Below are 21406 nucleotides of genomic sequence, written 5' to 3' on the forward strand. Positions count from 1 at the left end.
CCAAAAGGCTGCCTAAGTATGGTTCCCAATCAGAGACAACGAGCTACAGCTTTCTCTGATTGGGAACCACCCTGGCCAACATAGATCTAAACAATCTAGAACAAAACATAGAAAACTATAACATAGAAAATCCACACCCTGGCTCAACATTTAATAGTCCCCAGAGCCAGGGCGTGACAGCGTCTCATAAAATGGTTACCTAAAGTCTTCAGGGTTGTTGTGTCTTCTGGAGGTCTTGTCTAGTTCCCGGTTTGTTCCAGGGACGTCCTGAAGGACATTTCTAGGAGGTTTTCAGTGTGTTGCGTCATGTTCCCCTGGAGTTTTTTTTTCTTCTACTTCCCGGTTTATTCCAGGGACGTGCTTTAAGACGTTTTTAGGACGTTCACAAGGCATTTTTTTTTTTACCTGTCATCAAGATGTAGTGTGATGGTCACAATTAAGCTTACGCTAGGAGACTTTTGTCTAGTTCCCGGGACGTCATTGAGGACCAGGTCAGGATGTTTGCAGGACAGTCAGTGGACCAGTCATCAGGACGTTGCCTGATGGTCGTAAGGGAATGTTGTTACCCCCAAAGAAATCTGTTTACCCACCTACGCCCACCCTCGATTCATTACACATCACCCTTTATTACTGTTGCCGAGCCCATAATGGCCCTGATTGGTGAACCACTGATCCATTCACAGCTCGTTGTCTGTTGGCAACACCCACGCATACAATGTTTTCCAAATAAAGTGTTTTCATTTGACATACATGACATTAGCCTGCATTGTGCATGTTCATTTATGTAGTAATTATTCTCAATTATTCTCACCTGCGACTTGAACTCACAACCTTTTGCTTAGTGGCATTACGATCTTCCTGCTCCGCCACCATATGTCAATGACTGATTTCCTCTATATTGCCAACATCTAAGGTTCAGACATACCGCAAAATATTACTGCCGATAGATACTTAGCACCTCTACCCAGAGAGTCGTCAGTTAACTTTTTGTATTTCACATAGCCCAGTTTAACCACAGATTAAATACTCCAGACCACAAGGTGGCAGTAGCATGTTTGGCTTGTGCCTACTGTAGATAGCTAAGTGACTAAGACTTTCTCTGGGGGGAAAAAATATGTATTATGCAGCTTTATTGTTTTAGTTAGAACAATTCTGATGAAAAGGAAGTGGATTACACTGGGAAAAGTGCCCTATTTTTTATTATTTTACTTGTCACTCCTGTGGGCTCCCCCGCGTGGAGGTCCGTGCTCTCTGATTGGTTCAAAGTTGTTGGCCACCGCCGAGCATTGCAATTCTGAAAGTAGAAACGGCAGGTATGTCAGAACCAGGTCGGTACACAGCAGGTACAGTGGCTTGGAAAGTATTCACCCCCCTTGGCATTTTTCTTATTTTGTTGCCTTACAACCTGGAATTAAAATTGATTTTTTGGGGGTTTGTATCATTTGATTTAAACAACATGCCTACCACTTTGAAGATGCAAAATATTTTTGGGGGTGGAACAAACAAAAACAGAAAACTTGAGCATGCATAACTATTCACCCCCCACCAAAGTCAATACTTTGTAGAGCCACCTTTTGCAGCAATTACAGCTGCAAGTCTCTTGGGGTATGTCTCTATAGGCTTGGCACATCTAGCCACTGGGATATTTGTACATTCTTCAAGGCAGAACTGCTCCCCAGCTCCTTCAAGTAGGATGTGTTCCGCTGGTGTACAGCAATATTTAAGTCATACCACAGATTCTCAATTGGATTGAGGTCTGGGCTTTGACTAGGCCATTCCAAGACATTTAAATGTTTCCCCTTAAGCCACTCGAGTGTTGCTTTAGCAGTATGCTTAGGGTCATTGTCCTGCTGGAAGGTGAACCTCCGTCCCAGTCTCAAATCTCTGGAAGACTGAAACAGGTTTCCTTCAATAATTTCCCTGTATTTAGCGCCATCCATCATTCCTTCAATTCTGACCAGTTTCCCAGTCCCTGCCGATGAAAAACATCCCCACAGCATGATGCTGCCACCACCATGCTTCACTCTGGGGATGGTGTTCTCGGGGTGATGAGAGGTGTTGGGTTTGCGACAGACATAGTGTTTTCCTTGATGGACAAAAAGCTCAATTTTAGTCTCATCTGACCAGAGTACCTTCTTCCATATGTTCGGGGAGTCTCCCACATGCCTTTTGGCGAACACCAAACATGTTTGCTTATTTTTTTCTTTAAGCAATGGCTTTTTTCTGGCCACTCTTCTGTAAAGCCCAGCTCTGTGGAGTCTACGGCTTAAGTGGTCCTGTGGACAGATACTCCAATCTCCGCTGTGGACCTTTGCAGCTCCTTCAGGGTTAACTTTGATCTCTTTGTTGCCTCTCTGATTAATGCCCTCCTTGCCTGGTCCGTGAGTTTTGGTGGGCGGCCCTCTCTTGGCAGGTTTGTTGTGGTGCCATATTCTTTCAATTTTCTAATAATGGATTTAATGGTGCTCCGTGGGATGTTCAAAGCTTCTGATATTTTTTTATATCCCAACCCTGATCTGTACTTCTCCACAACTTTGTCCCTGACCTGTTGGGAGAGCTCCTTGGTCTTCATGGTGCTGCTTGCTTGGTGGTGCCCCTTGGTTAGTAGTGTTGCAGACTCTGGGGCCTTTCAGAACAGGTGTATATATATTGAGATCATGTGGCACTTAGATTGCACACAGGTGGACTTTATTTAACAAATTATGTGACTTCTGAAGGTAATTGGTTGCACCAGATCTTATTTAGGGGCTTCATAGCAAAGGGGGTGAATACATATGCACACACCACTTTTCCGTTATTTAGTTGTTATATTTTTTTAAAACAAGTTTTTTCCTTTTTTTCACCTCACCAATTTGGACTATTTTGTGTATGTCCATTACATGAAATCCAAATAAAAATCCATTTAAATTACAGGTTGTAATGCAACAACATAGGAAAAACGCCAATGGGGATGAATACTTTTGCAAGGCACTGTACGTCTTTTGTTCTAGCAAGTGAAGGAATGGCCTCCTACTATCCTAAATACCTATCGGCCATCAGATTTATCTGACCTCTAAAAGTTGTTCTCAGCTCTGTTAAAAAATCCATTCCATATTAGCTGAACAGCGTCCCACTTAAATCATCCATCCCATTTCATCACTTTTATGATTTGGGACACCTGGGACAATCTCGCAACGTCCTAACCACTGGAAAAACATATGTTCTGAGAATGTGTTGAAAAAGTCCAGACATGGTCCCCAACCACATCCTGGTAACTTACAGGGAACTAAACAAAAGTTCCCCAGAGAACATTACCTTAGGACCCTCACACAACAACATAATGACTAGCAAAAATGAATGTCCTGAGAACGTTCTAAAAATAACTCCTCAATGATGTCCTGGTAATTTACAGGGAACTAGACAAAGGTCCCCCTTCCAATGTGACCACCATGTGATGTCCTGAGGACTGGTACACTGAATGTCCTGAGAACTAGACAAACGGCTCTTGGGGTCCATGACACAACTCCCTGCCATGAGCAATTAAGTACCTGTAAGGAACATCCCGGCGGGGTCGTTGAATGTCCTGAGGAGAATGTTTGTCATGCCCTGACTCTAGGGACTTGTATTTGTTGAGTCAGGGTGTGTATTTTCTGTGTTGGGTTTGTCTATGTTAGTTTCTAGATCGTTTAGATCTATGTTGGCCAGGGTGGTTCCCAATCAGAGGCAGCTGTAGCTCGTTGTCTCTGATTGGGGACCATACTTAGGTAGCCTGTTGGCACTAGTGGGGTGTGGGATCTTGTTCCGTGTGAGGTATGTTATTTGTCTACCTTGGACGTCACGTTTCGTTTGTTGTTTTGTCGTGTGTTTAGTCGTGAAATAAATATGAATGCATATCACGCTGCGCCTTGGTCCTTCTCGTTCATGAACGATCGTGACAACGTTCTGTCAGAGCCAAACAGTGACGTTCCCGAATGGTCATTCAAAGACCTTATTGTAACGTTCTGTCGGTAGCAAACCTTTTCTACAGCACATGCCAGCATGCCGCGTTTATTTTGGACACAGACAATGATTGTGTGCAATCTCTCTCGTAGCGGTGTTCACACAGCAAGAAAAGTGCAGAGCTACGACAAAATATTCTGACATACTAGTCTTTTGGTCGGCATGATTTGGTGCTGCCTGGCGCTCGCAAGTGCATTAAATCGGATGTTGTTGACTCTGCCATACCGTGCGAATCAAAAGCTCCCATTTTTCGTGAACGACATAAGATCACGAAAAATCAATTGCAACACGTGAATCATGCCAGTATTGTTCCAAACTCGCACTGTGGGGGCTTGGCATTAGGTGAGCGACAGTTTTAGCAATCAGCTTGTGTTATTTTACTTGTTTTGAATCTGCCTTTTAAAATAAATTAAACATTTTTGCACAGTTTCACTTCTCAGTCAGTTTTGAAACCCTTTAAAGCGTTAAGAGCATCAGCCAGCTCTCACATGACAGACAAACAACAATTAACTAGACTGGCTCACTAAATAAGCTACATACACACACACGCACACAGATGCACAGACACACGCATTGGGTACAAGTTCTCTCTCTCTCTCTCTCTCTCTCTCTCTCTCTCTCTCTCTCTCTCTCTCTCTCTCTCTCTCTCTCTCTCTCTCTCTCTCTCTCTCTCTCTCTCTCTCTCTCTCTCTCTCTCTCTCTCTCTCTCTCTCTCTCTCTAGCCAGCAGTCCAGCTAACCTAAGCACTGCATGTGTGCGTGTATGGAGTTTTTTTTTTGTTAGCCCCAGTGACAGTTGTGTAGTGCAGACGTGTTAATGAGCCATTGTTTAGCAGGCTGCTGTGTGGAGAGAGATATAGGCCGTCAGGCTTAAGGGAAGGAAAAGGATACTCCCATATCTCAGACACACACACACACACATGCACATAGCACTCACACACTCCCTAAACAGTCACATGCACAGACACTCCACAAATATTAATGATCACACGCTCTCAAATGTATCAAAACACAAGTATTTTGCACACACACACACAGTCTCTCTATCTATCTCCCTCCCTCTCTCTCACACACACAGTCACTCACGCACACACTCAAACACAAATGAACAATTTTACTAATTGATTTTGCCTGCAGGATCCATGTAAGCCAATGTCAAGCTTTGAAGCATATTAGTTCAAGCAGACAGTGCATACATATTTTTCCTTTTCATATTCATTCTATGCAAGGGTGTAACTTTGTGTTGCATTTTGGGGGGTCAGGGTCAATGGGTTCTGGGGTCATCACCCTTCTAGGGTTTAAAAGAAACAGGTGTGAAATAGTTGTTTCTGGTGAATTTTAAAGGGAAAATACATCCCAAACTTTCCTGGTAATTCGGTCAAAATATAAATATAAATACCAACTATCTCTGTATTACTTTTGATCTAGCTCTAACAGTTCAGAAAGTCACCACCAAACCCCTGCTTTAATTAAATGCAAATGTCATAACCCATTATTTGTGTACCCTTCACCACGCTTGGCATGCCCACTGGGAGAATTGTTTTGTAGAACGACTGTGGGAAAGTCCGTTCTGGTGACTTTTCTACTCCAAAATGAATGAAAATAAAATGATGCTGACTCCATCTAAAATATATTTTTGCCTTTCAGAAATGTGCCTAACAAGATATTGGTCCATATTATCAGGCTGGTGTGTTATTTAGCAATAAGCAGTATTGCCGGCAGCATAGTGGCTATAAATAAGTAGGCTGAAGCATGGGGTTGCCCATCTGTATTTGTGCTAATCATTAGCTATATATCAGTGCTTCCCAAACCTTTTCAGTCATGCCCCCCTTTCATCATGGGGGAACATCCTGTGCCCCCCCCCCCCCCCCCCTCTATATAATTCTTATTTGTTCTCATTAATTTACCATGTTAAATTTAACTGCACTATTTTGTTTGTTTCAAGTTAAGCAGGTGAAATGTGACTTCAAATACTCTACCTATACGTTACGCTATAGCTTTAGCAATTTCAGAAAATGCAGCTATAATGACATTGTTATTCCTATACCTGGTCATTTACACTAATAATGTCTGTACTGATTTAACAGAATGCCAAACTGTGCAAGAGACTGTCTCTGTTTCTTTTGAGACTGATGCTGCATTCACCTGCCCCACAACATCAACACCACTAAAAAGGCCACGCGTAGTCGAATCCTTCTACTCTAATATTAGTGAATGATCGGATAGTACTTTTCATCTGGATAAAACCATCACAGACGCTGAGGACGGACAAGAAAGGTAGACTAGCTAAACATTGCTGTTGTAATGAGTAATATGTTCGCCTTGGTGTAAATGTTTCACCCTGGTCATCTAAAAACTGTTTTGAAATTTAGTTAGCTAGCTAGCTTCCTAAGCGAGCTAACGGTATACATCTGAAAGCAGTCTTTTAGTTGGTTATACCTTGGCATGCTGTAATTGCCTTTGCTTGCTAAACAAAGTCAATTCTGTAAACAAAGCATGATAATGGAAACGCGTTTGTAATATTCCTGCATAATTACCGACCATCCTTTAGTGACAATGCAAAAGGACATTGCCTCGCAAATGGGCTAGCTAGCCTTACACACAATGACCTTTATGTCTGGCATGTACTAGCTACACGACATATCGTCAAAAGATAATGCTAACTAACCCCATTTACCTTTGGTATCATGATGCCTGGTCATGTGTAGTAGACCTGCAACTACTAGCTTTATCACAGATAGAACAAGGGTTAGTTAAAAAATAATTGGCTTTATGTTTATGTAGCTATTTGCTTTTGTTTTAGGTCACCCCTTTGCACTTGGCTACTAAGTACATTGTCTATGAAAACTGTATCCTGCTGTTATTCTATTCCTGCCCTGTATTCTCCCACACCTGTAGCCTTGATAAAACCACCATAGGCACTCTACTCATTGTGAAGCAGAACTGTTCTCATTGTGAATATAAAAAGCAATGGAGTAGTCAACTTTACATTGCCAACACCAACCTCCCAGCTGGAAATGTGCATGTGTCAGCAGCCACAGCATTCAGTGGTGGATCCTTTGTCAAAATCAATAAGGTACATCTTTACTCACTTACCAATATTCAACTTGCCGTTTATGTAATCTACATTCCATTGGTTTCTGATGGCCTGCCTTTTTCCAGTTCCTCTCAGCCTTGCAGGTGAAGACTATCTGCACATCAACATACTAGGAACACCTCAGAAAACTGCTAAATCCCACCATCTATTGGCATTGGAAGACTGACCAGAGGGCCCTCATTCAGCTGGCTTCAGAGCAAGCTTCTGTGACACTTGGTGGGGACATGAGAGCTGACACACCAGGTAGGCACCACATATACCACACTACTGTATATCACAAGGTCTTTATCATTTGCCCTTGAAGAGTAAACTGACTGTACTGTCTCACCCCTATAGGTCACTGTGCAAAACATGGAAGCTATACGTCAATATGCCTTACAACTAACAAAGTACTGGAACTCCAACTTGTTTAGGTGAGATATAATTTATATTTTGGTAACACGTTACTTGATCGGGAGTCACGTGACAATATGGCGTATTGAACACACAGCGGTGCGAATCGCCTCAAGATAAAAACGTAATATGCAATATTAGTAAGTTAGACTAAATATTAACACTTCATATACTCGTGGGTAATAACATTCAATATGGATAATAACACAAAACAAATCATAAGGCTAGAGAAATGTATCGACAAATTTTACAACAACAAGCAACACCCAAACATGACGGAGGATAAACGAGGAGAATCAATCTCCAAGAGAAAACGTGACTCCTCGATGGATACAGATTATTTATGCTTTTCACCAATGGGACTGGTAAGTGTGGAAAGCGATCTGTTGAAGTCGATAAATGACAAACTGGGCATACTAGAATTAGTCAGTAAGGATGTAAAGGAGTTGAAGGTGAGTGTTGAAATGAGTGATGAAAAAGCTGCGATATTGGAGAAAGATACAAAAAAGCTCAAAGGGACAGTCACTAAGATAGAAACGGACGTTAAGGAACTTAAAAAGGAGAACAACTTTCTGAGAGAAGCCTTACTAGACATACAGACTAGATCGATGAGAGAAAATCTAGTACTTACGGGTATCCAAGAAAAAGAAGGAGAGGTTACCGGAAAAATTGTGAAGGACTTCTTTCTTACAGCGCTTCAAATCCCACTCGATGCTGTCGATAAATTCCAACTCGAACGTGTACACCGTTTCGGATAAAGAGGACAGAGATATGAGCGTCCAATCGTTGCCAAATTTGCTTTCTTTAAGGATAAAGTAATGGTTAAAAGCCTAGGTAAAAGTCTTGCTGGCACGAAAGTAGGCATGAATGATCAGTTCCCGAAGGAGATTGCAGAACGGCGCAAAGTTCTATACCCAATCTTCAAGGAAAATAGATTAAAAGGGAAGCGTGTTGCTCTAGTAGTCGATAAACTGTATATTGACAACCAAATGTTCGGCGACACAAAGACTACTCCATAGCTATTCTGAAAGTTCTAATAGAATAGTCGAAAAATGGAACACCCAATACTAGCCATGGTAGGGATTGTAATAATAAAACACATTCATAGTATTTATAGTATTTTATAAAGGGATAAGACGGTATTACAAAAAAGGATAACAAGCGAAATAATATATCTTCAAATATAACTAATTAGAACACAAGTACTCAATAAACTTAGTGGAGATAAAAACATAGCAAACAGAAGACATAGAAGGCACAGTATGTGGGTATGTGTGGATGTATTGTGATGGAAGGTGTGGTGTGCGTTTTTGTGTTTGAAAAAGTGTGGTGTTAAGTGAGAAAGGAAATGGTTGCATATCCCAGAAACAACATGTGTCTGTGAGCAGGGGTTGTGAGAGAGAGCTTTCAATTTTGTGTAGATGAGGGATATACATTTTAAAATAAAGCATACATCTTATCTATTTTTTTTTATTGTCCTATCATGATGGAACAGTCCCCAACCCTATATCCTAGACACCCACCTGAGTGACCCATACACCAAAGAGAAGTCCCCATCTGTTTTATGGCCCTGCTGTAAGTTGCCTATATGCAGCCAAAACAGAAAGATAAATGCGGTCAGAGACCTACTAGAGCAGCAACACCCCCTCAAGATTCTGAGCCTGCCTGGCAGTGTTGGTCCTACAAAGCCAGAGCCCCCTGATGGGAGAGCATAATATACAAGGAAATTCTCAAAGCTGCTAATGAGAACCTTGACGACCTTGTACCTAGCCGGTGGGGATTCCGTTGGGGTACCCCCACCCAGGTAGTGGCAGTGCTGGCAACACTGGCTGCAGTAACCCAAAGTGAGGGGGTCACACTCGGACGATCAGAGAGGGGGCATATTATTGTGGCCCTGGTGGCACAAAATAATCAAAGGTCTGACTGCACAGAGATGCTTGGGAAAAATTGTTACAATGGGGGACCAGAGTGTTTGTGTCTCAGGTGAAGAGGGTGGATCTGATCTCCATCACCTAGGACCACGTAGCCATCATACCGCTCAGGAAGAAGACGCGTTCTGTCTCCTAGAGATGAACGTACTTTGGTGCGGAAAGTGTAAATCAATAGCAAAGGACCTTGAAATGATGCTGGGCAGAAACAGGTACAAAAGTATCTATATCCACAGTAAAATGAGTTCCGACTTCAACTGTATGTATGTATATGTATGTATGTGTATATGTATGTGTATATATATATATATATATATATATATATATATATATATATATATATATATATATATATACATACAGTTGAAGATGGAAGTTTACATACACCTTAGCCAAATACATTTAAACTCAGTTTTTCACAATTCCTGACATTTAATCCTAGTAAAAATTCCCTGTTTTAGATCAGTTAGGATCACCACTTTATTTTAAGAATGTGAAATATCAGGATAATAGTAGAGAGAATGATTTATTTCAGCTTTTATTTCTTTCATCACATTCCTAGATGGTCAGAAGTATTTGGTAGCATTGCCTTTAAATTGTTTAACTTGGGTCAAATGTTTCAGGTAGCCTTCCACAAGCTTCCCACAATAAGTGGTGTAACTGAGTCAGGTTTGTATGCCTCCTTGCTCGCACAATTCTGTTCAGTTCTGCCCACAAATTTTCTATAGGATTGAGGTCAGGGCTTTGTTATGGCCACTCCAATACCTTGACTTGGTTGTCCTTAAGCCATTTTACCACATCTTTGGAAGTATGCTTGGTGTCATTGTCCATTTGGAAGACCCATTTGCGACCAAGATTTAACTGACTGATGTCTTGAGATGTTGCTTCAATATATCCACATACTTTTCCTTCCTCATGATGCCATCTATTTTGTAAAGTGCCCCAGTCCCTCCTGCAGCAAAGCACCCCCACAGCATGATGCTGCCACCCCCGTGCTTCACAGTTGGGATTGTGTTCTTCGGCTTGCAAGCGTCCCCCTTTTTCCTCCAAACATAACGATGGTCATTATGGCCAAACAGTTCTATTTTTGTTTCATCAGACCAGAGGACATTTCTCCAAAAAGTATGATCTTTGTCCCCATGTGCAGTTGCAAACTGTCTGGCTTTTTAATGGCGGTTTTGGAGCAGTGTCTTCTTCCTTGCTGAGCGGCCTTTCAGATTATGTCGATATAGGACTTGTTTTACTGTGGATATAGATACTTTCGTACCTGCTTCCTCCAGCATCTTCACAAGGTCCTTTACTGTTGTTCTGGGATTGATTAGCACTTTTCGCACCAAAGTACGTTCATCTCTACGTTCATACCTGAGCGGTATGATGGCTGTGTGGTCCCATGGTGTTTATACTTGCATACTATTGTTTTTACAGATGAACGTGGTACCTTAAGGCGGTTGGGGAATTGCTCCCAAGGATGAACCAGACTTGTGGAGGTCTACAAAAAACTTTTCTGAGGTCTTGGCTGATTTCTTTTGATTTTCTCATGATGTCAAGCAAAGAGGTACTGAGTTTGAAGGTAAGCCTTGAAATACATCCACAGGTACACCTCCAATTGACTCAAATGATGTTAATTAGCCTATCAGAAGCTTCTAAACCCATGCCATCATTTTCTGGAATTTTCCAAGCTGTTTAAAGGCACAGTCAACTTAGTGTATGTAGAATTCTGACCCACTGGAATTGTGATACAGTTAATTATAAGTGAAATAATCTGTCTGTAAAGAATTGTTGGAAAAATTACTTGTGTCATGCAAAAAGTAGATGTCCTAACCGACTCGCCAAAAATATAGTTTGTTAACAAGACATTTGTGGAGTGGTTGAAAAACTATTTATAATGAGTCCAACCTAAGTGTATGTAAACTTCCGACTTCAACTGTATATATTTGCGAGAAAAAAACCACATTGGCGATTGGAAGTGATGCAGTCAATTACATTGATGGAAGTTACAATAATAATAATAATAATAATATGCCATTTAGCAGACGCTTTTATCCAAAGCGACTTACAGTCATGTGTGCATACATTTCTTTTACGTATGGGTGGTCACGGGGATCGAACCCACTAGCCTGGCGTTACAACCGCCGTGCTCTACCAATTGAGCTACAGAGGACCACAATCTAGCTGCAATATTAAAGTTGATCAACCCCCCCCCCCCCCCAAAAAAAAAAAATATACAAAAAAAAATAACACTTTACTTGACAACCAGTGTCATAACAGGTTATTACACATTCATAACAGCTGACATAACTTGTCATAACCTGTCATAATATGGTCAGAACACTGTCATGACCCATATATTTACACCTGTTGTGACATATATTGCGTTATTTTATGTCTGGTTATGCCACCTACGTAAGAGTGTCAAAAACCCACATTTATTCAAATTAGCTTTTTCCCTGCCAAAAAGTTTCTTAAATACTTTGTTGTTGTAATGAATACACTTTATGACACTGTCATGAAGCATTATGACCATCCTGTGTCACTTTACTTGGACTAAGAAAATACACTTTATGACACTGTCAAGAAGCATTATGACCATCATAATCATATAAGCCAGATATGTCAGTCATTAGTCAAAAAGAGGGTGTCTTGTCCTGCTCCTGAAATCTGCTGCTGCATTCATTCCAGTCATCAGCAACAGAGCAATTGGGTAGGTCCATGTCCGGCATCAATGTGTGCGCAATTACAATGATAATTGAATATGGTCAACAACAAAAAAATTATATATAACATAAACATACTGTTGCCACATAGGCTATGGTGTAATGGAAGGTATTGACTTGTGTGGTAGTTTTTGTGGGTTTTGACACTCTTATGTAGGTATCATAACCATCCATAAAAGTATGCAATATATGTCACAACAGGTCTAAATATGTGTGTCATGTCATGACCATATTATAACAGGTTATGACAAGTTATGTCAGCTGTTACGACATATTATGACATGGTCTTGATCGTGTCATAACCTGTTATGACGATGTGTGTCAAGTAAAGTGTTACCCATATTTTATTATCTATGTTCTAAAGCTGTATATGCTTTGCAGTAGTTTCATAACATTTTTTTCATCTAGAGCAATCAAGTTGGCAACAGCATCCGCATGGAGAAGTAAGGATGGTCAGAAGTCTGCGTTCACCGGAGGGGAAAATGTGAAAATAGGCACCATTGTCACCGACAGACCCTTCGATCCATAAATACCTGCGAGAGGAATGCCCAACCATCACTCATTACTATGACTCTTGGCAAATAGAAAAATGTGTGTACATGGAATGGAATTATAATTTGAATGTGAACGTCATCTTCATCATCAAGTAACAATATCCTGCGAACATGTGATATTAGGTCGGCCATTGTTACTTAAATGTTAATGGGTTATTTTTTGATACTTATGTGAGAGGCTAATCTCACAGAGAATAATAGAGGCCTCTAGTGGCCAAAAGGCCATATTAGCATGGGCAGCGCCATTGAGGGCGGGACTTCCAACTTAATTGACTGATCCCTCCTGGTGACCCTGTTGGAGTCATGTCCAACCGCGTCATCAGGAGGGATCATCCAATCGTGAAGAAGAAAATTGACTACTTCAAAATGGAGATGTCACAGACGCTACAATGGAACAGATACAAAGATGAGTCATCTATCTATCTCTATGGCTAATCTGTATAGTTTTTATAACAAAGTAGTCCTAATGACAGCCATTTTGAGATTTCTCCCTTATCATAAAGTTGTTTGATATGTCCTTGTGACACACTGTAATGCCTGCTCTGTCTGTGCCCATATACACTGAGTGTACAAAACATTAAGAACATCTTCCTAATATTGAGTTTCACACCCCCATTTTGCCCTCAGAACAGCCTCAAAATGTTGGGACATAGACTCTACAAGGTGTCAAAATCATTCCACACGGATGCTGGCCCATGTTTACTCCAATGCTTCCCACAGTTGTGTCATGTTGGCTGGATGTCCTTTGGATGGTGGACCATTCTTGATACACATGGGAAACTGTTGCGCGTGAAAAACCCTGCAGTGTTGCAGTTCTTGACACACTCAAATATTTTGTCTTGCCCATTCATCCTCTGAATAGCACACATACACAATCCATGTCTCAAGGCTTAAAAGGTGTTCTCCCCTTCATTTACACTAATTGAAGTGACATCAATAAGGGATTATAGCTTTTACCTGGATTCACCTGGTCAGTCTGTCATGGAAAGAGCAGGTGTTGTTAATGTTTTGTACACTCAGTGTATTTTGTTTGTCCACAGGTCTCACAAAGAAGATTGATGTGCTCACAAAACTTTGAGACTGTGATGGAGTAAAGGAGAAGTGTCATCAACCAACTCTATTGGGCTTCATCAACCTCACAGTCTAGCGAGGAAACTATGGCAAGGTGGACATCAGCTGCAAATCACATAGAAAACATCCACAGCCTTGACAATGCCCTCTAACCAAACTGTCTCCACGGAGCCCTTGAGGGACTCAAATGTCTAAAACCAAGTACACCATATATACAAAAGGATGTGGACACCCCTTCAAATTAGTGGATTCAGCTATTTCAGCCACACCCGTTGCTGACAGGTGTATAAAATCGAGCACACAGCCATGCAATCTTCATAGACAAACATTAACAGTAGAATGGCCCATACTGAAGAGCTCAGTGACTTTCAACGTGGCACCGCCATATGATGCCACCTTTCCAACAAGTCAGTTCGTAAAAGTTCTGCCCTGCTAGAGCTGCCCCTGTCAACTGTAAGTGCTGTTATTGTGAAGTGGAAACGTCTAGGAGCAACAACGGCTCAGCCGCGAAGTGGGAGGCCACCCAAGCTCACAGAACGGGACCGCCGAGTGCTGAAGCGTGTAGTGCGTAAAAATCGTCTGTCCTCGGTTGCAACACTCACTACCGAGTTCCAAACTGCCTCTGGAAGCAACATCGGGCACAAGAACTGTTCGTCAGGAGCTTCATGAAATGGGTTTCCAAAGCCGAGCAGCCGCACACAAACCTAAAATCACCAAGCGCAATGCCAAGCGTCGGCTGGAGTGGTGTAAAGCTCGCCGCCATTGGACTCTGGAGCAGTGGAAACACGTTCTCTAGAGTGATAAATCACCATTCACCATCTGGCAGTCCGATGGACGAATCTTGGTTTGGCGGATGCCAGGAGAACGCTACCTGCCCCTATGCATAGTGCCAACTGTAAAGTTTGGTGGAGGAGGAATAATGGTCTGGGCCTGTTTTTCATGGTTCGGGCTTGGCCCCTTAGTTCCAGTGAAGAGAAATCTTAACACTACAGCATACAATGAAATTCTAGACGGTTCTGTGCTTCCAACTTTGTGGCAACAGTTTGGGAAGGCCCTTTCCTGTTTCAGCATGACAATGCTCCCGTGCACAAAGCAAGGTCCATACAGAAATTGTTTGTCGAGATTGGTGTGGAAGAACTTGACTGGCCTGCACAGAACCCTGACCTCAACCCCATGGAACACCTTTGGGATGAATTGGAACGCCGACTGCGAGCCAGGCATAATCTCCCAATGTCAGTGCCCGACCTCACTAAAGCTCTTGTGGCTGAATGGAACTCCCCGCAACAATGTTCCAACATCTAGTTGAAAGCTTTCCCAGAAGAGAGGAGGCTGTTATAGATGGAATGAGATGTTCAACAAGCAGGTGTCCGCATACCTTTGATCATGTAGTCCCAAGTATGCCTGTTCATCAAGCTGTTTGTTTTCTATAGTGGAATTTCAACATTACAAATCTCAATTTTGCTCAACTGGCACCAAGGCTGGGAAAAAACTGTCTGACATCATAATGAACAAGCCTCCTGAAAGATGTGAAGAAGATGAGCCCTGAATACCAGACCTCTGCAATTGAGTGCTTCCACAGCCTGATTTAGAATTTTGAACACAATATTTTGATTTACTCCTTCCCTGGCATGCTGTGCAGATAACCACTCTAGCTTCATAAACACACCAGTTATACACATAAACCTTGGAATCTATAACCCACACAATGTGATGCATATTTTCCCCATTGTCACAGCTCTCTACATTTGTAAACTGCTGCATGCTGCAATGCATTGAAATGAGAACGACAACCAGCCACAAGCAACAACTGCTGCAGGGGATCTGAGATATGAGAAATGTTTCCCAATGTTCAAGAAGGAGGACTATTCTGCCTCTGGTAAGAAAGTGGCTCCCACATTTGGTAAATTGTACTTCATTCTGCCACAAATACTTTTTAAAAAAGAATACCGTAACAAAAATATATAGTACTTGTTTGAAACATTTTATTGGCTTGTATGTATAAGTTACAATGTAAAATATATTTTTTCTAAAAGCTATACAAAATGTGTGCATTAATCAAATGTATTCTTTCTTTCAAAAGGCTACATTGACACATTGCAGAGACTCCTGTTTGAGGAGGTGGTCCAAAACCCCAGACACTTCCAGGCTCTGCTGGCACAGGTGGAGGTGCCGGACAATCTCTGCTCCAGCTACGCCAGGCCAGAGAAAAGTGTTGTGGTGGTAAGACACAGGTCCAGGTTCAGCGGCGGTGAGGGGCAATGAAGCCAGTGTAGTTTCCTGTCACATCAGGGAACACTGCACAGATCCTGAGGACCATGCAGGATGGCATGACGACACTAATCCGCATTCCGAAATACTGCCAACACCAGCCAACAAAACTGCGATATGCAGTATGTCTGTAACGTCTGTAAATAGAGAAAACATGAAGCAATTACTTTTTCGTGTTGTTGTGCTTGCTGCTGTCATTACATTTTCTGAAACATGCTGCCTGACTCTGTACTCACTCATTTATTTTAGTCTGCTGCTCCACTGTCTGTCCATGTACTAGGCATGCTGCAGCACCCATCACGCCAAACAGACTTCGATAAATCCAGGGTCATGCATTGGACAGGGTCTTGTAACTCGGGGTCCTCTCATTTCTCCATGACCTGTATAACAATAAATGTTTTGCATTAGTGTATTAGGCCTAAATAAGGATGACTATGGGACATGTATAGCTTGGTAACCCATAGGCAACACATAACACATGGTCACTGGAACTAATCAGTCCTAGTCAAGATACTGAAACCTACCTGAGGCACATTTCTACATCAGATGTTTTCCTCAGCTGTTGGCATGTTTTAGCAGTGGCCACCACAAGAACACCTATGGGTAAAACATTTTTATTAGCAAGTAGCAGATCACTGCCGCTAATGAAGTAATCTCCATTCATTCTAAACAGTGGCTTCGAAATACACTGGCATGGATAGAATAAGCAAATAGCTAGCTAGCTAAGAAGCACATACAATGAGGGAAAAAAAGTATTTGATCCCCTGTTGATTTTGTACGTTTGCCCACTGACAAAGACATGATCAGTCTATAATTTTAATGGTAGGTTTATTTGAACAGCGAGAGACAGAATAACAACAAAAAAATCAAGAAAAACGCATGTCAAAAATGTTATAAATTGATTTGCATTTTAATGAGGGAAATAAGTATTTGACTCCCCTCTATATCAGAAAGATTTCTGGCTCCCAGGTGTCTTTTATACAGGTAACGAGCTGAGATTAGGAGCACACTCTTAAAGGGAGTGCTCCTAATCTCAGCTTGTTACCTGTATAAAGGACACCTGTCCACAGAAGCAATCAATCAATCAGATTCCAAACCCTCCACCATGGCCAAGACCAAAGAGCTCTTCATGGATGTCAGGGACAAGATTGTAGACCTACAAAAGGCTGGAATGGGCTACAAGACCATCGCCAAGCAGCTTGGTGAGAAAGGTGACAACAGTTGGTGCGATTATTCGCAAATGGAAGAAAACACAAAATAACTGTCAATCTCCCTCGGCCTGGGGCTTCATGCAAGATCTCACCTCGTGGAGTTGCAATGATCATGAGAACGGTGAGGAATCAGCCCAGAACTACACGGGATGATCTTGTCAATGATCTCAAGGCAGCTGGGACCATAGTCACCAAGAAAACAATTGGTAACACACTACGCCATGAAGGACTGAAATCCTGCAGCGCCCGCAAGGTCCCCATGCTCAAGAAAGCACATATACAGGCCAGTCTGAAGTTTGCCAATGAACATCTGAATGATTCAGAGGAGAACTGGGTGAAAATGTTGTGGTCAGATGAGACCAAAATCGAGCTCTTTGGCATCAACTCAACTCGCCGTGTTTGGAGGAGGAGGAATGCTGCCTATGACCCCAAGAACACCATCCCCATTGTCAAACATGGAGGTGGAAACATTATGCTTTGGGGGTGTTTTTCTGCTAAGGGGACAGGACAACTTCACCGCATCAAAGGGACGATGGACGGGGCCATGTACTGTCAAATCCTGGGTGAGAACCTCCTTCCCTCAGCCAGGGCATTGAAAATGGGTTGTGGATGGGTATTCCAGCATGACAATGACCCAAAACACACGGCCAAGGCAACAAAGGAGTGGCTCAAGAAGAAGCACATTAAAGTCCTGGAGTGGCCTAGCCAGTCTCCAGACCTTAATCCCATAGAAAATCTGTGGAGGGAGCTGAAGGTTCGATTTGCCAAAAGTCAGCCTCGAAACCTTAATGACTTGGAGAAGATCTGCAAAGAGGAGTGGAACAAAATCCCTCCTGAGATGTGTGAAAACCTGGTGGCCAACTACAAGAAACGTCTGACCTCTGTGATTGCCAACAAGGGTTTTGCCACCAAGTACTAAGTCATGTTTTGCAGAGGGGTCAAATACTTATTTCCCTCATTAAAATGCATATCAATTTATAACATTTTTGACATTGCTTTTTTCTGGATTTTGTTGTTGTTATTCTGTCTCTCACTGTTCAAATAAACCTACCATTAAAATTATAGACTGATCATGTCTTTGTCAGTGGGCAAACGTACAAAATCAGCAGGGGATCAAATACTTATTTCCCTCACTGTATCTAACCACTGTCATAATCGCCAGATTTAGACTGATGGCTATGTTGCCATTATCTAGCAACTATCACCATAAGTTCTATAAACTCAGAACCAGTGAATAAACAAATTGTTAACGCTCCGGTTTATGTTTACAGCTAACATTTATATACAGGCTTTGACAGAACTTTCAGTGTCGTGCCAGCTAGAGATACATATAGCGAGCTAATATTAGGTCGCTATAACGAAGTTAGCTAGGCTACATAACGTTACATAGCGTTCAAACACTTCACGGGGCAGGGATGGTTGAACTTAGTTTTCCGAACTGAAATCTTCTTTGTCGCTAGAAGCCAATGGCTCAAACATATATGGTTGGATCTGTTGGAATTCGCTCTCCAGATTTTCCAAGGGAAGCGAATCTCCCTCGAGGATGTCATCAGACACAAAGCTACTCTCGCTGTCAGAGACCACTGTGTAGCCCCTTGTTCCAAGGCTGATATGTGTTTGTTGTTGACAAAACTAGTATAAGCACAGATAGAACAATGAGCCAGATATTTCACAGGCTGTATAAATGTGAAGCATCCGGTTGGCGTTCCACTCTACCAAATATGGTGATGAGAGGAAGCCCAGTGGCCGGCAGTGGGAGAAGATGGAGCCAGATAGATTTTGTCCGGAATTCTGCTCATTTTCTCATCGATTAAACATGTGATCTCATTTTTCTGTTTCCAAAACTGTAATCTGTAAGAAACGGAGTGGACTGTGTTTTGTAGACTTTACCCTTTGCTAAAGTAAAACAAAAAATGTTGTTTAGAAGGAATGCAAGGGCAAATTGAGATATTGCACATGTGCACTTCACATAGTAGGCGTTCCCTAACGGAAATATGCAAATAAATGTAGAAGGTTATGCCCACTATGATTAATTTGCTCCAATTGGAAACGACAGGCTGTGCTCTATCTTGGGTTAGTTATAAAAATCTTTGGTATAAGCCAGGACACCTACATGCCCACCTGTGCAACATAATACCTGCCCTTCGACCTTATGCCTGCCGACATGTGATGGTGCAAGTAAATTACGTGATAAACAAGGTGAAAATGAGGCTTGAGGCTGTCTATGTTGTTATCTGACTAGTTATAAAATCTGTTGATGTCTAAAGGGATCTGTAAGATACGGCCATTCGTTGTTGTATTTGCTTTGCGAAGGTGTTTTATGATTCTCCCTGTGTGGAGGGTGGCTTTACTAAATCACATGATTTATTGACCCTGCGATGACACCCCCCTCCACTGCCACCATTCTTATTTTTTCTCTTCCTTCTCTCTCTCTCCATTTATCTCTCTCCATCCCTCTCTCGCTGGGTGGCAGGCACCTTAATCCAGTGAGACAGACCTGCTGATGCATGAGGACAGGAGGGAGGGAGGGATGTAGGAGTTAGAGAGAAACAGAGAGAGAGAGAGAAAGAGAGGGTGTAGGTGTAGGTGTAGGAAAAAGAGAGAAAACTGAGAGAAAGAGAGAGAGAGGAGGGTAAGGTAGAGTGATAGGCAGAGTGATGTCAGAGGATGTAGACATGGGCAGCCAGTCAGCTTCTATTACCTATGTTATGCTGTTGTGTTCCCTGGGCAATGGCCCTTGGCCTCCCAGCATACACCTGTAGTACGACTGATAGGGGCTGAGGAGCACTCACACGCACACCCTCTCCCTTGCTCCGTGGGAAGTGCAGCAGTCAGACTGTTGCAGCAGACAACACTTTCCTGCCAGGGTCACTTAATTTTTTTTTTTTTTTACAGAAATATAACATTTACATAAGTATTCAGACCATTTAGTACTTTGTTGAAGCACCTTTGGAAGCGATTACAGCCTCAAGTCTTCTTGGCTATGACGCTACAAGCTTGGCACACCTGTATTTGGGGAGTTTCTCCCATTCTTCTCTGCAGATCCTCTCAAGCTCTGTCAGGTTGGATTGGGAGCGTTGCTGCACAGCTATTTTCAGGTCTCTCCAGAGATGTTCGATCATGTTCAAGTCCGGGCTCTGGCTGGGCCACTCAAGGACATTCAGAGACTTGTCCCGAAGCCACTCCTGCGTTGTCTTGGCTGTGTGCTTAGTGTCGTTGACCTGTTGGAAGGTGAACCTTCGCCCCAGCCTGAGGTCCTGAGTGCTCTGGAGCAGGTTTTCACCTCCCTGACCAAGACCCTTCTCCCCCGATTGCTCAGTTTGGCCGGGCGGCCAGCTCTAGGAAGAGTCTTGGTGGTTCCAAACTTATTCCGTTAAATTTTTTGGTACCCTTCCCCAGATCTGTGCCTCGACACAATCCTGCCTCTGAGCTCTACGGACAATTCCTTCCACCTCATGGCATGGTTTTTGTTCTGACATGCACTGTCAACTGTGGGACCTTATATAGACAGGTGTGTGCCTTTCCAAAACATGTCCAAGCAATTGAATTTACCACCGGTGGACTCCAATCAAGTTGTAGAAACATCTCAAGGATGATCAATGGAAACAGGATGCACCTGAGCTCAATTTCGAATCTCATAGCAAAATGTCTGAATACTTACGTAAATAAGGTATTTCAGATTTTTATTTAAAATAAATGTGCAAAAAAATAATAATAACTTTTTTTGCTTTGTAATTATGGGGTATTGTGTGTAGATTGCTGAGGATTTTTTATTTAATCCATTTTAGAATAAGGCTGTAACGTAACAAAATGTGGGAAAAGTCAAGGTGTCTGAATACTTTCCGAAGGCACTGTATGTGGCTTTCTTTGTTTCTATTGTGTTTGGGAGTTTGGATATATTTTGAAAAAAGGTCTCTCGAGGGAATAGCGGCCGTTTTATTGGCTCCTGACCAATTACCTCGTACCCCTGCACATCAACTCGGTACTGGTATCCCGTGTAAAAAGCCAAGTTACCATTACTTATTGTGTATTTATTCCTCGTTTCTATTATTTAAATTTTTTCTCACTGCATTGTTGGGAAGGGCCCGTAAGTAAGCATTTCACTGTTAGTCTACACCTGTTGTTTATAAAGCATGTGACAAATAAGATTATATTTGATTTGGAATACTATTTTATTTTATTTTAGTGTATGC

General features: G+C 42.1%; 1 protein-coding gene across 1 annotated transcript in view; it reads left to right on the forward strand.

Moving 5' to 3' along the window:
* The window catches only part of cdh23 (cadherin-related 23), a gene marked incomplete at both ends in the record, with an annotated part of 695931 nt that overhangs the window by 239520 nt on the left and 435005 nt on the right, over nucleotides 1-21406 (forward strand). The window lies entirely within an intron of this gene.

Source organism: Coregonus lavaretus (genome assembly GCF_964263955.1).
Source record: "Coregonus lavaretus genome assembly, chromosome: 36".
NCBI classification, from domain to species: Eukaryota; Metazoa; Chordata; class Actinopteri; order Salmoniformes; family Salmonidae; genus Coregonus; species Coregonus lavaretus.